This window comes from Equus caballus, chromosome 17 (assembly GCF_041296265.1).
Source record: "Equus caballus isolate H_3958 breed thoroughbred chromosome 17, TB-T2T, whole genome shotgun sequence".
Taxonomy (NCBI): domain Eukaryota; kingdom Metazoa; phylum Chordata; class Mammalia; order Perissodactyla; family Equidae; genus Equus; species Equus caballus.
The window spans coordinates 62,790,430-62,802,868 of record NC_091700.1 but is presented as its reverse complement, the minus strand read 5'-3'; the positions used below and the strand labels follow the sequence as shown (position 1 = coordinate 62,802,868).

Genomic DNA, 12,439 nt, shown 5'->3' with positions numbered 1-12,439 from the left:
GGTGGAGCCCTCATGAATGGCATTAGTGGTCTTACAGAAGAGTGCTCCCTTGTCCCTTCCACCATGTGAGATTATGGTGAAAAGACAGCTCCCCGTGAACTAGGCAGCAGGCTCTCACTAGACACTCAATCTACTGGCATCTTGATCTTGGACTTCCCAGTCTCCAGATCTGTGAGAAATATATTTCTGTCGTTTATAAACCACATAGTCTATAGTATTTTGTTAGAGCAGCATAAACAGAACAAGACACCCACCACTTACTTTTAAAAATCTATATATTTTAAGTGTATTTTTGTAAACATTGAAGACATTGTGCCCTTCACTGATTTTATCAATAACTATCTTTTTTTTTTTTTTGAGGAAGATCAGCCCTGAGCTAACTGCTGCCAATCCTCCTCTTTTTGCTGAGGAAGAATGGCCCTGAGCTAACATCCATGCCCATCTTCCTCTACTTTCTATGTGGGACTCCTACCACAGCATGGTGTACCAAGCAGTGCCATGTCTGCACCCGGGATCCGAACCGGCCAACCTCAGGCCGCCGAAGTAGAATGTGTGCACTTTGCTGCACCACTGGGCCAGCCCTTATCAATAACTATTATAAATGTTTTATTTTTCTGAGTTATGCAACACACTTTGTTAGTTTATCACAATCTTCCTTTAAATAACATCTGATTATTTTACACATAGTCTAGGAATATTACAGCACTGCAATTTTTATGCCCAAATCTGGTGTTTAGGGTATTTTTATCATACTTTTCACTCCTGCATGAGTTATAAACCCCAGACTACGTTTTAAATGTTTAATTGTTTACTACATTTAATTGTTTGAGTCATTTCACTTAAGTAAATTATAAAGAAAAATGTATTTTTATATTTGGCTACATACTTATAATTCCAGTACTCTTTAATTAATTGTGTAGATTTCTATTTCCACCAGGTATTATTTTTATTTATATTGAAGACTTTTTCTTCAACATTTCTTTTAATGCAGGTCTCCTACCAATAATTATTCTCATCTACTTTATCTTCTATTTTGGCTTATGTTGCCTTATCTTGTCTTATTTTTGAAGAAATTTTTTGTTGGATATAAAATTCTAGGTTGAGAGTTAACATTTTACCTTTAGAAATTTAAAGATGTCATTCCATTGCCTTTTCTTTCCATGCTTTTCTCCCTATATATAATGTTCCTCCACAAAGCTCATTTTAATATCTTCTCTTTATCTTAGGTTTCCAGAAATTTAATTGTGATGTGCCTTGACAGTTATTTTTTTATTCTTTCTTTTCTTTTTTCCCCTATTTTTCCTTTCTTTCTTTCTTTCTTCTTTCCCATCTTCCTGTCTTTCTTTCTTTCTTCCTGTCGTTCTATCTTTCTTTCTGTCTCTGTCTTAAATCTTCCTTGAGGTACTTTGAGTTTTCTAGATCAGGATTCGTTTACCTCAAATTTGAAAGATTTCTGGCCATTTTTTCTTCTCTGCTCTTTCTATTCTTTTGGGACTCTACTTACTAAAATATTACACAATTTGAAATATTTTAAGAGGCCAATAACTCTCTGTGTACTTCTTTTGTCTGTGCTTCAGTTTGAATAATTTTTCTTATGTTGCATTCATACCTATTTCTTCTGCTGTGAATACTACTCAAATTTTCACTACACAGATAAATATTTCAGCCCTAAAAGTTAGTGTCTTTTTATATTCACAATTTCTCTTCTCATTATCTTCATCTTTTTCTTTTTATTCTTGAATATACTCACAAAGCTGTTTTAATGCCATTGTTGACTCCATTATCTCTTTCATGCCAATATTTATTTCTGTTAAATGAAATTTCTGTAATATTTTTAACATATTTTGGGATGATGCTCTCATATCTTTCTAATGTTTTTACTGGATGATGGCCATGGCAAATATCATGACGTTGAGTGTCTATATTTCTGAGTGTCCATATTAATGGATGAACAATTTACTCTCCAAGTGTCAATGTAAATAAAACAAAGCTAAAGATGCAGAGACAGGCAATGGGGGATTTTTTTTTTCTTTATTTTATTAGAAAATATATTCTTAGTTCCAAATAAAGTATAGAGCATGAACAGAAGATAGACATTATTATTATTATCCAGATGTCTGGTCAAAGAATTAGCGGTAGGAACTTGATTGTTTTCCTGTAAATGATAAAATTATAGTAAGAACTAAATATATTCCAGTAAGAATATGCACCAATAACAGTTTCCCAAATCTCCAGTATACTAATAAACCATACTCCATCAGTCACGATAAACTACAGTGAAAACAAAAGATAAAAATGATGAAAAGGCACTCATATGTATAGTTTTGATCCAGCAGTTTATGACCATTTTCTGAATTTCCTCTGGAAAGGCCATTTTAAGACATTTCTCTTTTCATCATATATTCACATGTTACTTTTGGTGGGGAAAATAAATCCAATTAATAAATCAAACCAATTTTCCCTTCCCTGAATTCTAGTCATCTCATTTCATGGGGCCTCTGCAACTTTTGCCAAATTTAGTGTTAAGAATATTTTGCTAAAGTGGCCTCAAGTAAAATGTTTACTTGTTTCAACAGCAACCACTTCCTTTGGCATTCATTTCTAATCAGCTATGCTGACCCTAGAATTTTGTCTTCTCATGTACCTCACTATCTTCCCATGTTCCTACTGCTAGAGTCTAAAAGTTTGAATTTGCTTACCACAATATTTATTAAATACAAATGCACTTATATAAAGGTTTATACAAATAAAAAGTTTCCATGTTTTCATTGTATTTTACCCTCCCTAAGTTGTCTTGCAGCTTCAGAGAAATTAGCCAGGCCCTTTACCTGTATCTCAGGATGATTAAGCAGCAGGGCCAAATGCAGAAGTCCGTCGAAAACAATCTGTTTTTCTCTCAATGTGAAGGATGACAGGAGAGCTTCATGCCCTTGAAGGGACTATGCTCTTAAGAATGGACACAGGAAGAAAGAAAAGAAAAATAAAGGAGATTAAGATTAAGAAGGGCAGAGAGGTCCAGTGTGCCAGAAGAAATGGGATTTTGTGGCCTAACTCCTTAGTAACACCCCAGAGAAGTGGTAGTGACAGGTTCTCTATTAAAGTCAAAAGTGCCTCGTTGAACAAAATGAAAAGACAACCCACCAAGTGGGGAAAAATATTTGTAAATCATATATCTGACAAAGGGTTAATCTCCAAAATACTTAAAGAACTCATACAACTCAACAGCAAATAAAACAAACAACCCGATCAAAAAATGGGCAGAGGACATATACATTTTTCCAAAGAAGATATACAGATGGCCAATAAGCACATAAAAAGATGTTCAACATCACTAGTCATTAGAGAAATGCAAATCAAAACTACACTAAGTTATCACCCTATACCCATTAGAGTGGCTATAATCACTAAGACAAAAAATAACAAATGTTGGAGATGTGGAGAAAAGGGAACCCTCATACACTGTTGGTAGGAATGCAAACTGATGCAGCCAACATGAAAAACAGTATAGAAATTTCACAAAAAATTAAAAATAGAAATACCATACAACCTAGCTATCCCACTACTGAGTACTTATCCAAAGAATTTGAAATCAACAATTCAAAGAGACCTATGAACCCCTATGTTCATTGCAGCATTATTCACAATAGCCAAGACTTTGAATCAACCCAAGTACCCATCAACTGATGAATGGATAAAGAAGAGGTGGTACATATACAATGGAATACTACTCAGCCGTAAAAAATGACAAAATCATCTCATTTGCAACGACATGGATGGACCTTGAGGGTATTATGGGAAGTGAAATAAGCCAGACAAAGACAAAGATTGTATGAGTTCACTCACATGTGCACAATAAACAAATACTTGGACAAAGAGAACAGATTAGTGGTTAACAGAGGGGAAGGGGGTCAGGGGGTGAGCATAAGGGGTAAAGGGGCACATATATATGGTGACTGACAAATAATAATGTACAACTGAAATTTCACAATGTTATAAACTATTATAACCTCAATAAAATTTTTTTTTTTAAAAGTACCTCCTTGGTTCAGCAAGAGGTAGAACCTTGAGCACTGAAACATATATGGAGTCAGGACTCTAGGCAGCAGGAAGCATCAAGATAGGCATGAACCTGGGAAATAGGGTCCTTAGCTCCAATGAGGATTGCTTTATGTCACCAGCATATCCTAGAAGGTCACAGGCCTTCATAAAGCAAGGGTGACTTGGTTAGTGAGTCCCTGGTCATCAAGCAAAAACTGTAGTGAACCAAACAATGTATGTGGGGGGGTGTGTGTGTATTAACTTTCTTGTTCTTCTTAATGCCACAAGTGTATATTTCAAACCCTTAGAAAATGAAAAGGCCCCAGTAATGATCAATTCTACATCTCTGCACTCTGACTAGGGGGAGGCAAAGTCAGATTTAATCTGATTGAACAAAATGAATTACTATGGCAAATCTTGTGCATCTTAGTTTATGTAGTAAGACACCTGGTACAACAGCAGCTGAGGACTGGTATACATACCAGGAAGACTGCTGATTGACGGTAGGTGATAGATTTTTCCAAATTAGTTCTCACAATCCTTTTTATATTATTACCTGATTCTAGTTTGGTGTCTTACATAATTCTTCCCCTTTCAGAGCTGCCTCAAACTATCAATCTTCAAATCTACCATTATCATCACAATGAAACATTTTGGCCACTGCTTTACTGAATGGGATCAGCACATGCACAAGTGCCATTCGGAAGGATCGTAAATGAGCCCTTCTACCATAGTGGCAAAACAGTAATTTACTCTATCTCTGTCTCGTTGAGAATTTCACAATCCTGGAAGTGATTTCTTAATGTATTCCTCATAAACGTTACACCAGATTGTGTCAGTTTTCATCAGAGAGTTTGGAAATTTTACATGGAGATCAACAGATTTGGATATTCAAGGATGTGTTAAATTACTTTATGCCAAAATATTTAAGTATCTGAATAAAATAGTTATCCCCTAGCAAATATAAAATATCATAATTTTTCTCAAAAATATTCAGAACACCTGAATAACCAATCAACCAGAAAAAGACATCAACAGTCAAAAAGCTAACACTAAAAGATACCAAGAATACCGTGTGAAAGTAAATTGTGAAATTTCCAGTAACTAAACACCATTAGGAAAAACTTAAAAAAAAAGAAAAAGAAAATGAAAGTAATCAAGAGTGCACTTAATTAATTATTGCTAGCATCTTTTGTGTTCTTACTATATTTGAGGCCTTCGCTAACCATTCTACATGAATTAGTCTGTGTAATGCTCCTAAGAGTCTTCGAGATAGTTCCTGCCTTTACATTAGATTACTATTATTATTTATTTTATCTATTAGTGACACAGGAGAATGACTATCAGCTCAAAATCACAAATCAATAAGTGGAGAAGGCAGGATTCAAACCCAGGCAGTCTGGCTCAAAGATCTTGTTCTCAATCACATTGCTACACTGACTCTTCTACAAGTATGGACAAAAATAGAAAGATTCTGAATGAAACGGGAAAACTCACTCCTAAAAATATTTAAGTACTGGTCAACCTTTATTATAATAGGTATTTGACAAAACCCAACACACGTTTCTGTAATAAACAAAAAACACACAAAGCATACTAAGTTACTAGAGAAAAACTCATTAAATGGAGGACTAAACATACCAAAAATGGTTAAAAACAAATTCACTGACAGATATTCAAATTCAATTAAAATCCAAGAGAACTTATTTGTTTTTTATAACCTTTACTCAATTTTTTTATAAGCTATCTAGAAGATAAAAAGCAAACAGATTGGGGAAGAATTTTGTCCGAAACTTATAGTATATATTTATATCACGGTAAACTAGATTAATATATATTATATAGCATTGCCTGTGAAATACACAAGTGATCAATGTAAAAGCTTTAAGGTCAGAAAATTTTTCAGGAAAATATAATTGTAGTTAACGAAAAAAAGAAAATTAGATAATAAAGTTATATTTGCTTCCTAAAATTGCTAAACATTTCTAAACGCATTTACTAAATGTATTAGATAATGCCTTAGTCTATTTGGTCTTCTATAACAGAATATCATAGACTGGGTACCTTATAAACAAGAAAAATTTATGTTTCACAGTTCTGGACGCTGGGAAGTTTAAGTTCAAGGTGTCAGCAGATTTGGTGTCTGGTGAGACTTGCTTCCTACTTCATAAACAACTCTCTTCTCACTGTGTCCTCACATAGTGGCAGGGGCAAGGGAGCTTTCTGGAGTCTCTTTTAGAAGAGCAATAATCCCTTTCATGGGGGATCTGCTCTCAAGACTTAATCACTTCCCAAAGGTCTTACTTGCTAATACCATCACATTGGAGGTAAGAATGTCAACGTATGAATTTTGGGGAGACACAAACATTCAGTCCATTACAGATAAAATATATGACTAAAAAAAATCTCAGTATGAGGAAGACCTTTTTTGGGAATATTCAAAATGCAACCATGACATAGGGAAAGATGAAGAAATTGACAATGGTGACAAAATGGAAGGACCTTGACAGCATTATGCTACGTGAGATAAGTCAGACAGAGAAAGACAAATATTGTATGAAATCACTTATATGTGGAATCTAAAGAAAACCTGAACTTGTAAAAGGAGAGTAGGGTGGTGGTTATCAGGGGCTGAGAGGTGGGGAAATTGAGGAGATGCTGTTTAAGGTTACAAACTTGCAACTAGTAGATAAATAAGTCCTGGTGATTTAATGCATAGCTTAATGATTACAGACAACAAGACAGTTGGCCATCCATATCCACAGGTTCTGTATGCGGATTCAACCAACCACGGATCATCTACTGTGTTTATGACCACTGGCTGGTTGAATCTGGAGATGTAGAACCCTGTGGATATGGAGGGCTGACTAAAGTTCTTGAGCATCCATGGATTCCGGTATCCAAGGGAAGTCCTGGAACCAATCCCCAACAGACACCAAGGGACCACTGTACTGTATTATAATCTTCAAAGTTGCTAAGAGACTTGATCATAATTGCTCCCACCACAAAAAAGAAATAATAATTGTGACCTGATAGATGTGTCAGCTAAGACTATGTTGAGTGGTAATAATATTGCAATATATAAATTTATCAAATCAACAATTTGTGTATTTTTTTTTTGAGGAAGATTAGCCCCGAGCTAACATCTGCTGCCAATCCTCCTCTTTTTGCTGAGGAAGACTGAGCTAACATCTGTGCCCATCTTCCTCTACTTTATATGTGGGACGCCTGCCACAGCATGGCTTGACAAGTGGTGCCATGTTCGCACCCGGGACCTGAACTGGTGAAACCCAGGCTGCTGAAGTGGAATGTGCAAACTTAACTGCTGTGCCACCTGGCTGGCCCCAACAATTTGTGTATCTTAACCTTACACAATGTCATATGTCAATTATATCTCAATAAAAATGAATAAATATAAAAGAAAAAGCATAGGAAGGAGAAATTATCATGTGCTCTTAAAACAGTAATGACATTGACCTAAAAAAAAAAGAAAACAGAAGAAATTGACCTCACAAAGCATAAAATCACTGACCAATAAAGGCACAATGACAAAGAATTATTACCCATAGTACAGAGAGTCCATAAACCAAACTAAAATAAATCATAAAAAAGTGAGAAAAATGCATAACAATCAAATCCCATAGGAAAAATGAGATGCAGATGGCCAACACATAGTGAATGAGATGCAATCTCACCCATAAATAGAGATGCACAAAGAAAACCAAAAATGAGTTATGTTTTGTCTATCAGATTAACAACAGTTTATAAAACAGATTATGTCATGTTATGACAAAATTTCTGGGAAATAGGTTTTCTCAGACTTCTCTTGTTGAACTGAAAATTATGAAGCATGTTCACAGCCTTTAAGTCAACAATTATTCTTGTAGGAACCTATCAAAAACAAAAAAATGGACACAACAACAATAACAACAAAAAATGCATGCCTGTGCCTAAACTCTTATAATTATGACCCAAAAAGCATTTTATTTTGGTAATAGGAAAAAAGTAGGACAGACACAACAACAAAAACAATGACAATAGGGCCAGCCACGGTAGACTAGTGGTTAAATTCGGTGCACTCTGCTTTGGCAGCCTGGGTTTGGGTCTCAGGTGCAGACCTATACCACTTGTCCATCAGTGTCCATGCTGTGGTGGCAGCTCATATACAAAAAGAAGAAGATTGGTGATAGATGTTAGCTCAGGGCAAATCTTCCTCAGCAAAAAAAAATAATAATTTTAAGTCCCATTAATGGTGAAGTCTTTAAAACGTTATCTGGCATCCCACTGCATTCTAATATGGACCTCTACTCAGTTATCAATAAGAAAAAGAGAGTCAGGTGAATATCCCCTTTCTATGTTATTAAAGTAACTACAAGGGCCAGCACCGTTGCCAAGTGGTTAAGTTTGATGTGCTCCACTTTGGTGGCCTGGTTTTTGTTTCAGGGCATGGATCTACACCACTCATCAGCAGCCATGCTGTGGCAGTGACCCACATACAAAATAGAGGAAGATTGGCACAGATGTTAGCTCAGGCCAAATCTTCCTCAGGAAAAAAAGTAATCACAGCATATTTACCATGCTTTAAATTATGTTTAATACATATGTTAAGTATATGTATACATTTATGTATGAAAATAGAGAGTGAATTGAAACAGTGCACACCACTTGTTTAAATCTGGCTATGTCAGAAATAAAGAAGAAATACAGGAAGGGTAAATAATTTTATGCTTTACTCTATAAACAATTCATTATTTGAAGCTTTTGATCAGGAATATGTTCATGTATGACATTTAAAAAGTATATCATTTTAAATATCACGTTGAAGGATAAAAGGAATGTCCTGCTGCCATCAAACACATTTATTCCACAATACAACCTCTCCTGACACTGTTCTGGCAGATTCACCAAGTGGGGAGAAAGGAACTTAGTTATGTGACAATTAATCATTCACTCTCATTCAATCAAGGTTTGTTGAGCTCCATTCTTCATAACACAGTGTGGCAGATGCTGCAGATAAAGCAGTCGGCAGAACACACAAACTCCCCACCTAATTCCATTACAATCCACTCAGCCAAAGAAAACAAGTAACTAATAACAATGACTACAGATTGTGAATCATGCAGCAAAGGGAAATAAAAAATGTGATTAGCAAAGATATAGGCAAAGCCACTTTAAATAAAATAGTCACTTGTGACATTTCAGTGGAGTCCTATAGAATATGAATAAATTAGCCTTTGAATACCAGTGAAGAAAATATTCTACCTGGAGGGGAAGATAGTGTAAAGACCTATAAGTAGCAAAGGGTTTGGCTTCTTTGAAGAGTGGCAAGCAGGCAAGGTGAGAAAGGTAAGAATAATATAAAATAAGGTTGGAGAAATCAGTGGAAGTCAGATTGTGCAAAGTCTTAAAGATGATAATTAGGAATTTGGACTTTTATTCCCAGACCTATCTTCCAGGATTGAGTGTAAGGGGAACAGATAAATAAGTTAATGTTGCTTGCTATTTGAGGATTTTTTATTTTATTTTATTATTTATTTATTTTTTTTGAGGAAGATCGGCCCTGAGCTAACCACTGCCAATCCTCCTCTTTTTGCTGAGGAAGCCCAGCCCTGAGCTAACATCCATACCCATCTTCCTCTATTTTATATGTGGGATGCCTACCACAGCATGGCTTGCCAAGTGGCTCCATGTCTGCACCCAGGATCTGAACTGACGAACCCCGGGCCACCGAAGCAGAACGTGTACAATTAACCGCTGCACCACCAGGCCGGCCCCTGCTGCTTGCTATTTGTTTGGTTTCACAAAGGTACATGAACATGTTGGTTTTGATTGTGATGGTGTATTTCTAAATTTTTTGTAAGAGTAAGAAAAAGGTGGGGCCGGCCCGGTGGTACAGTGGTGAAGTGCACACGTTCTGCTTCCGTGGCCTGGGGTTTGCTGGTTCAGATCCCGGGTGCTGACATGGCACCGCTTGACAAACTATGCTGTGGTAGGCATGCCACACATAAAGTAGAGGAAGATGGGCATGGATGTTAGCTCAGGGCCAGTCTTCTTCAGCAAAAAGAGGAGGATTGGCAGCAGATGTTAGCTCAAGGGTAATCTTCCTCAAAAAGAAAAAAAAGAAAAAGGTAAATTTTTGCCCTAGAGATGCCTTAATCATCAGTGTAACATAAATGTTGTATCCCTTCCTATCTTGTGCTTCCTGTCCTTTGTTTGGTTTATGAACTTCAGCTAGGAAAATAAAATAAAAAACCCCAAAAATATAGCAGGCTCTCTTCCTATTTTCTATTTCTATTTAGAACAAAGCAAGCAGAAATACTTTTAAATTTAAATTGAACTATGATCTGCAAAAAAATTCCTAAACATTTTGATGAGCTTACCTATGGTTCTTTCAGACATTATCTATTTTATCTAAATAGGTATTTTGACCTATTTGAAATGTGCAAATGAAAGAAGATACTTTTTTTATCATTACATATACAAATAATAAAAAAATAAAAATAGCCCATGGAATATGCAAATGATATATAAGAAAGAAAATAAAAGAGCAGAGATAGATATTTTTAAGATATTTTTCACTTGGGAATAAAAAAGTTAAAATGGAAATACTTAGAAAGATCACAGGAAAAATTTCTTATAAGAATATCTTCTAAAATCCAAAGTAGACAACTTATTTTCCAAGTCCTTCCTAGTCTAGTCTCTGGTGAACTCATTTTTCTTTGTTTTAATCTCTCTTTTTTTTTGGGGGGGGGGTCTATTTTGTTTTATATTTCCGCAAATCCTACACAGCTTCTGTCTATTGTGTTAAATGTTTTCTTCCTTTTCTTCATTCATAATTGTCTTTAAGTTTGCTACCTAAAGTACAGTCGTACGCCACATGACAACGTTTCAGTCAACGACGGACCGCATACATAATGATGGTCCCATATTAGTACGATGTAGCCTAGGTGTGTAGTAGGCTGTTCCAACCTAGGTTTGTGTAAGCACACGCTGTGATGTTCGCACAGCGACAAATCGCTTAACGACACATCAATCAGAAGCGCCCCCGTCCACGCAGTTAAGCGACTCAAGACTGTATATAAACATGCTCGCTATTTTTTTTAATACTTTCTTACAAGGCTGATTTTTCTTTCTTTTCAAGTGCATTTTGAATAGAGAAAAGGGGATACTTCTTACCCTCTCACTTTACTTATCTCCCTTTCATTATGTAGCTATTTCTTTGATCTGCTATCATATTTCCACCGTGACTCCCTTTACACTTCTCCAGCTTATAACCCAGGCCTCTGCTTGATTTCCTCCTGTAGCTATCCTTCGTCTTTCCCTGCCTTCTCATTTTATCTTTGTTATCCTTCTCTGTCTATGGTAACAGCAGTCTCCTACATGTTTTTCTCCATTTCACTTTTCTAACATTTATAGGCTTCTTCAACTTGAAAATGGTCTCGAATTTATCTATTTTGCTTTTCTTTTAACTTTTATGTTTTAATTTTTTTCACCTTGACAAGCTTGACAAGCTTGAAACATTTTTAATAGCATAAATTCGGAGGGAGAACAATAACAGCCAAAACTTTCCAGAATTTTCTATGTGCCAGGCACTTCCAGGTCTTTTATATACCATTTTAGCTCAACATCTGCATGAAGGAAGTTATATCATTAGGTCCATTTTAAGGAGGTAAAAATAGAAGCACAGAAAAGTTAGATACCTTCTCTAATATCTCGGTACTAGGAGTTGATTTAGTCAGATTCAAACTGTGGGTTAACGCCACAATCTGTGCCACAATCATTCTGATATACTGCTTTTCACAAAAAGCTAAACTATGAGAGGAATGTTCTTTTTTTTCTATTTGTCAATATTAATGGAAACCAAATGAAATAACTATGCCCGAAAACATTTCATTTAAAAAATGGACTTTTAAAAGAATCTCCTAAAATAAGGTGCCCATTATTTGTCATTATATGAGACAGATTTTATAGTATCCAAGGGGTATGTGAGTAAATTGTATTTCAAAAGTTTCAGTAATAATATATTATTGCAGTTTCAAAAAGAATAACCCATTTTTCCTAATTTAACTCAAGTATCTATCTTAAATACTTTTAAATTTTTTTTGGAAAAGTCATATTTAAAAATATTATTAAACCAGATAGATATCCTTTGCTAAATGAGGGGAATCAATACTTCAAAAGAGAGTTAATTGACCAACTAAGTGGGCAAGATTCAAGGGCAAAGTTAATAAAAACCATCTATCAAGAATTTCATATATATGTATACATAAGTAGATTATATATATAAAGCAGAACTTTTGTTGATTTATTGCAAGGAAATTATTCAACATTATAATCAGAACAATAAATAAATGATTGAGCTGATGATTTCAAAAATAATGAGGTGTACTACCAGCTATAA

General features: G+C 35.3%; 1 long non-coding RNA gene across 1 annotated transcript in view; it reads right to left on the bottom strand.

The window, feature by feature from the left end:
• Positions 1–2,019: 2,019 nt before the first annotated feature.
• The window catches only part of LOC138918468 (uncharacterized), a 35,292-nt gene continuing 24,872 nt past the window's right edge, over positions 2,020–12,439 (bottom strand). Inside the window, exons 2-3 of the long non-coding RNA XR_011427872.1 lie at positions 2,829–2,946; positions 2,020–2,155 (exon numbers count right to left, since the gene is read on the bottom strand). This is a non-coding gene — a long non-coding RNA (uncharacterized lncRNA). The remainder of the gene's footprint in view (positions 2,156–2,828; positions 2,947–12,439) is intronic.